The sequence below is a fragment of the Gordionus sp. m RMFG-2023 genome, chromosome 3 (assembly GCF_954871325.1).
Source record: "Gordionus sp. m RMFG-2023 chromosome 3, tfGorSpeb1-WG-v2, whole genome shotgun sequence".
NCBI classification, from domain to species: Eukaryota; Metazoa; Nematomorpha; class Gordioida; order Chordodea; family Parachordodidae; genus Gordionus; species Gordionus sp. m RMFG-2023.
Genome location: NC_088777.1, coordinates 30,790,381 through 30,798,378, shown reverse-complemented (window position 1 = coordinate 30,798,378; position 7,998 = coordinate 30,790,381).

Here is a 7,998-nt window from a genome sequence, read left to right as displayed (position 1 = left end):
TAATTTATAAGTCTTTTTATATTTTATTTTTGCTTTGAATTATGTTATTCCTTAATAATTATAATCCATTTCTAACTATATTTATTTAAATTTAATTCACTTAAGTACAAAAATCATAATGAATATATATATAGCGAAAAATATAATAATCTTATAAATTTTTACAATAATAAATACAAATAATATATATGTTATATTTACATCTAATAAAATAATTGTATTATTATAATGAATATGTATCGCGAAAAAAAATAATCTTATAAATTTTTACAATAATCAATACAAATAATATACATGTTATATTTATATCTAATAAAATGTTTTATTATAACTAATAAAGTAAAGTATAAAGTTCAAATTTTTATTCATTTTCACAATAATTTTTCCTTCACCTATAAATATTTAAGTTAAATAACATATTTTGGTATTACTTGATTTATTGCCCTTGAAAAAGTACTGCTTTGTTAAGTTTTTGTCTAATATCTAATTTCAATTTTTGATTAATTTTATTGCCATAATGATACATACATATATGCAGGTATCTGAAAATATATTTTTGTTAATATAAAGTAATGATTAATATATACCTTTTTATAATAAGTCTTATTATAATTTGATGATGACTTAATCCTGCCTCTTGATACATATGTTCTTGTAGGTCATTAAACATATTTGCGCCTAATATTTTTGACAATATTAGACATTCTAATTTTTTAACAGCATGTATTTTTGTTATTTCATATACTTTTCAAAAGTCCTGAACGAGCTCTCTGTTATTTAGCATACTACAATATATTACCATTTTCTTAAAATATAAAAAATATATTAAATATTTAATAGATTTCAAATCATAAATCTTTCCTCACTTTGATTTTTGTTATTGGATATATAAATATAAAATTAATTCTTATAAAAAATATTCATTCTAACTTATTAATTCTAAATATATTTGAAAAATCTTAATGATATCCATAAGAAAACAATAAATCCATACTTCTCTGGAAATGACAAAATTTTAAACTATATTCTTATCACTATACAGATTTTATTTTATATTGATTAGTCTATCTATATAAAATATTAAAGATATTCATTAAGTAATAAACTGCAAATGTTAATAAAGAGCAGAAATATTTAATTAAATTCTCATCACTATAAAAGATATATATTCTAACTTGCTTAGTCTAAATAAATCTTAATAATATTCATTATGAATTTAACAACACCTTTACTTTCTCTGTAAATGTTAATAAAAACCAGAAAATATTTAATTATTATTAATACTATAAAGAGTATTTATTCTAACTTGATTACTCTAAATAAATCTTAAAAATTTTCATTAGGCAATAATCAGAACAATAACTATAAATTACTTGCTCTAAAAATGTTTTTTTATTCATCTAGTAAAAAAATAAGATTATAAATATAATATATAATAAAAATAAACCTGAAATTTATGAAATTATCATACGTTTCTTTCGTAAAAGATTCAAACACAAAATGGCCGCTACTCAATTCAATTTTTGCCACTTCAAATTTGATTTTAGCATTACGATCGGCAGTCTATAGTATTAATGATATTGATCTATATGCTAAATATATTTTGAAATATTTAACTATTACAAATTTTTTATATCAAATTTGGAAAATGTGTAAGACAAATAATTTTAGCAAAATTTGAATTAAGTAATTTGTGATTTTTACAAAAATTTATGATGAATTTTACAAACATATATGATGTTAGGAAAAGTACGACAAAAATAGTTTCCAAAAGAAAGATAAGGAAAAGATATTGATATCTTTGGGGAGATTTTTATACCCTCTATTTTTTCTATTCTCCAGAATACTCCAAAATAAATGGTCTAAAAGCATTAGAGAAATGGATAAAAATTTTTAGAAATAACGAAAAATCCACAAAAAGATGTACTGTACCTATTTTAATTTTACTTTAATTTGTCCTCTTAAAAAAAAATTTTTTAATATTTTTTTTATGTATCCCTATCATGTACCTTTTTTAATTCATTGAGCTTGATTATAAACAACTTATTATCAAAAAATATGATGAATTTTTTATTTCCTTATGTCATTTCTTAAAATGTATGAAGCCTTAAATCGTATTTTCTTTCAATTAACAATCCACCAATTATTAGAAATTTTTTGAAATGATTTAAAAACGCATATCATTGGTTTTCCCATTCCTCGATATATAAGTTTCATTAAAAAAGATTAAATCAGTTATTGAAATATTAATTAATTTAAAATCATTAAAATATTTGTTAACCGAAAGAAAAATGAAATATTTTTCCATTAAAGTAAAATATTTAAAACAAATATAATAAAAATGGACAAAAGTAGATGCTTTGAGAGATATGTTATAGACATTGCAGGTAATAAGTTGATCTTAGGTCAGAATCTTTAGAAGAAATGGATGGAAATATAAATTTCAAGTAGTCACATTTAGAAAAGTCTATAGAATCATTGAATAATAAAAATTTTTGTTTAAATAAGTCAAAGTTGTTGAACCAATCAGCCAAGTTTATAGATAAAATAATCACGGCCAAAACTAATTAATAAAAAATTAGACATCGGATAAGGATTTCTGCTAATCATCCTCAGGGTTATATTATAAATATAAATAAAATAATTTTTAATAAATATAAAGATAAATTTTGTTATGCTGATGGATAATTAGTCGAAATCCTTAAATCCTTAGCCAATGCCTAATTATTTTAGCCAATTTTTAGGATAAGCCTAATTAGCATAGTTTTTCGCAAATTATGCAACACAAGATCAGACCACAATAAAACACTATTAAATTTGAAAATAAAATTTTAAATCATGGAAATTTCCTTTCAAAAGTAATGAAAACAATGATTACGTTAAGTGACACACAATATATTGCCAACAGAAGCTCTTCGTTAGATTTTAAAAATGGGAAAATAACAAGATTATTAAGGTATATAATTTACGATATTTTAAACTTTTTCCCCAAAATCTGCACACAACTGATTATAATAATCTCGATTATTTTATGAATATTTTTTAACATTATAATTTATGCAATTTAATTGTGAAGGAACGTTTAGTAAATTTAAAATAGGCTTAGGGAAAATATGAGATACAGTAATTTGTAGGCATTTTTTATTGATATCCTTAGTAAATTGTTGATGCAATTTTAACTAGAAATAATTTTCTTTATTTACGCTATAGTTCTAAATTAATGAAATTTAATAGTTTTAAAAATTTTATCATTTTTTTAATTTATTTATTTAAATTCTATTTGGGAAATGCATGATTTTATACAATCAATCTTATTTAAGGTTAAATGTGATTTGCATTATTTAGATTATGCTGTGCTATATGTAATCATTTTAAATATGAAATCAATGATCTAATTGTGCAATTTAGTGTTGTTAAACTTCTAAGCCGACTCGATTTAGCTGCGACTCGAGCCTAGTAGTCGAAAAAACGATTCCGACTGATGCATTAAAATATAAAATCATCCTCTTTTTTTAAATCTCTTAACCTTATTCCTATACTTTTTTAGAAATCCACTTTTTAAATCCCTTATTAAAATTGTAGCAAACGAAATTTATTTGATCTCTTAAATAACATTTTAAGCTAATAAAAAATTTGTAATTAACCATTCCTCCTCCTGTACCCTCTTCTCTCAAAAATATCTACAATATATACAAGAATTTAAAATTTTTAGAAAAAGCATTTATATAAAATCAAAAATACTCGCTTAGTCTCTCTGTAAATTTATTTTTAAGTAAATTATAATTTTTGATATTTATATAATATATATAAATGAAATATAAATAAATATTATATTTATTTCCAAAAAAAAAATAATATTAAAACTTTTTCTTACTTTTTTTGCCGTCTGGCTGACACCATTAATTTTTATTTATTTATAATAATAAAATATTGCTATAAATAATCAAAAGGGTTGTAATATTAAAATGCCAAAATAAATCATTAATTTCGTATTTAAAATTATTACATAACAAAATCTAAATAATGAAAATCACATTAAACCTTAAATAATATTGATTGTATAAAATCATGCATTTTCCGAATAAAATTTAAATAAATAAATTAAAAAAATGATAAAATGATAAAATTTTTAAAACTATTAAATCACATTGATTTAGAATTTTAGCGTAAATAAAGAAAATTTTTTCTAATTAAATTTGCATCAACAATTTACTAAGGATATCAATAAAAAATGCCTACAAATTATTGTATCTCATATTTTTCCTAAGCCTATTTTAAATTTACTAAACGTTCTTTCACAATTAAATTGCTTAAATTATAATGATAAAAGTAATCGAGATTATTATAATCAGTTGTGTGCAGATTTTGGGGAAAAAGTTTAAAATATCGTAAATTACATACCTTAATAATCTTGTTATTTTACCATTTTTAAAATCTAACGAAGAGCTTCTGTTGGCAATATATTGTGTGTCACTTAATGTAATCCTTGTTTTCATTACTTTTGAAAGAAAATTTCCATGATTTAAATTTTTAATTTCAAATTTAATAGTGTTTTATTGTGGTCTGATCTTGTGTTGCATAATTGGCGAAAGACTATGCTAATTAGTCTTAGCCTAAAAATCAACTAAAATAATTAGGCATTGGCTAAGGATTTAAGGATTTCGGCTAATTATCCGTCAGCATTAAACAATTTATCTTTATATTTATTAAAAATTATTTTATTTATATTTATAATATAACCCTGAGGATGATTAGCAGAAATCCTTATCCGATGTCTAATTTCTTATTAATTGGTTTTGGCCGTGATTATTTTATATATAAACTTGGCTGATTGGTTAAATAACTTTGACTTATTTAAACAAAAATTTTATTATTCAAAGATTCTATAGACTTTTCTAAATGTGACTACTTGGAATTTTTATTTCCATCTATTTCTTCTAGAGATTCTGACCTAAGATCAACTTATTACCTGCAATGTCTATAACATATCTCTCAAAGCATCTACTTGGATTTTTTGTCCATTTTTATTATATTTGTTTTAAATATTGCCTTTACTTTTAATGGAAAAATATTTCATTTTTCTTTCGGTTAACAAATATTTTAATGATTTTAAATTAATTAATATTTCAATAACTGATTTAATTTTTTTTAATGAAACTTATACATCAAGAAATGGGAAAACCAAAGATATTCGTTTTTTAAATCAGTTCAAAAAATTTCTGATAATTGGTGGATTGTTAATTGAAAAAAAAAAATTATTAAAATTTTTTTTTTAAGAGGACAAATTAAAGCAAAATTAAAATAAGTACAGTACATCTTTTTGTGGATTTATCGTTATTTCTAAAAATTTTTACCCATTTCCATCATATATGTTTGTAAAATTCATCATAAATTTTTGTAAAAATCACAAATTACGATAATTCAAATTTTGCTAAAATTATTTGTCTTACAAACATTTTCAATTTGATATAAAAAATTTGTAATAGTTAAATATTTTAAAATATTTTTAGCATATAGATGGACGATTTAAGATAATTTTAGGAAATTAATATACCCAAAAGTGACTTAAATTATAAAATGGGATGACTGATAAACTTCCCCAGTTATTTATTTTCAACTACCAATCCCCTTAAAAGTTTCAAATGGTATACCACTCATTTCTAATACCAAAAAATTTAGTCAAGTTAAAAAAAATAAATAGTAATATCAATTTATTCTATACACTAGGGCCTTGGAACATTTTTCTAATATCAAAAACATTTTATTAGGCACAAAATAAAGTTCGTTTTCCAATTTTTAATAATTTTGTGGATTAAAATAGAATGATAGCGACAACTTATTACTAGACCCAAACTTACTATTGAGCTCAAAACATAAATATATATTTTTAAATATTTCTAAATTTTAACGCAAGGAATTATAAAAAATAATGTCAATGGGAATTTCTCTATGAAATCTAAGGTTCTAAGAAAAATTTATAGTATCAAGAACTTTTAACTAGTCTCATAAACAAGTTTTTAAAAATATTTATATTTTAACTTTCCTCGTGGAATAAAATGGAATAGCAGTGTGGATCTAATACTATATGAACCTTGCTCAAAACACAAATATATAATTTATTTTTACATTTTACGCGGGGGTTAAAAAATATTAGAACTAGAAATTTCTTTGAACAAATGTTTTAGAACATCTTTATAGTAACAAAAACATATAACTAGGCTTAAAATAAATTTAAAAAAAAATTAAATTATTTATTTTTTCTCATAATTTATTTTTTCTCGTGGGGTAAAATATAATGGCAGTGCCAATTTATTATTAGAGCCAAAGATTTTTGAACATTTTTTAGTATCAAAAACTTTTAACTAAGCATAAAACATAATTTTAAAAAATTTTCGTAATATATTTTTCCTCGTGGAGTAAAATAAAATGCTAGTGCCAATTTATTACTAGATCGTAAAGTTTTAGAACCTCTTTCTATTATCAAAAACTTTTAACTAAAAACTTAAAGCAAATTTTTAATAAATTTTCTTAAATTTTTTTCCTCGTGGAGTATAATATAATAACAATGCTAATTTATTACTAAACACAAAAGTTTTTGAACACTTTTTTTAGTATCATATACTTTAAACTAAGTTTAAGACAAAATTTTTTAAAAAATTAATAATTTAGTTCCTCGTGGAGAAAATATAGTGGAAGTACCAATTCATTATTAGACTCAAAGGTTTTAGACAATCTTTCTAATATCACAAACAAACTAGGTATATAACAACGTCTTAAAAAAAAATCGCAATTTTATATTCCTCGTGAGTTAAAATATAACAGTAGTGCCAATTTATTCCAAGATTCAAAGATACTAAAACATCCTTCTAGTATCAAAAACTATTAAATAGACTTAAGATAAATTTTTAAAAAATTTTTAGAATTTATTCTTGTGGAGTAAAATATAATGGCAGTGAAAATTTATTACTAGATCCAAAGATTTTAGAACATCTTCCTAATATCATAAACATTTAACTAGATTTAAAACAATGTCTTATAAGAAATTCACAATTTTTTTCATCGTGGAGTAAAATATAACAGCAGTGCCAATTTATTACAAGACACAAAGTTTAAGAACATCTCTCTAGTATCAAAAACTTTTAATTAGGTATAAAAAAATTTTAAAATTTTTTTTGCAATTTATTTTTTTCTTGTGGAGTAAAATATAATGGCAGTACAAATTTATTACTAGACTCAAAGTTTTTAGAACATCTTCCTAATATCATAAACATTTATCTAGGTTTAAACAACGTCTTTAATATAATTCATAAATTTTTTTCTTCGTGGAGTAAAATATAACAGCAGTGGCAATTTATTTAAAGACCCAAAGGTTTAAGAACATCTGTCTAGTATCAAAAACTTTTAACTAAGCCTAAGATAAATTTTAAAAAATTTTCACATTATTTTTTCCTTGTGGAGTAAAATATAATAGCAGTGCCAATTAATCACTAGACCCAAAGGTTTTAGAATATCTTCCTAATATCATAAACATTTAACTAGGTTTAAAACAACTTAAAAAATATAAACTCCTTTCCTCAAGGAGTAAAATATAACAATAGTGCCAATTTATTACAAGACCCAAAGATTTAAGAACATCTTTCTAATATCAAAAACTATTAACAAGCTATAAAATATATTTTTAAAAAATTTTCACAATTTATTTTTTTCTTGTGGAGTGAAATATAATGGCGATGCAAATTTATTACTTGACCCAAAAGTTTTAGAACATCTTCCTAATATCATAAACATTTAACTAGGTTTAAACCAAGTCTTAAAAATAATTCGCAATTCTTTTCCTCGTGGAGTAAAATATAACAGCAGTGCCAATTTATTACAAGACCCAAAGGTTTACAAACATCTTTCTAGTATCAAAAACTTTAAATAGGCTTAAGATAAATTTTTTTTAAATTTTACATTTATATTTTCCTCGTGGAGTAAAATATAATGGCAGTGCCTATT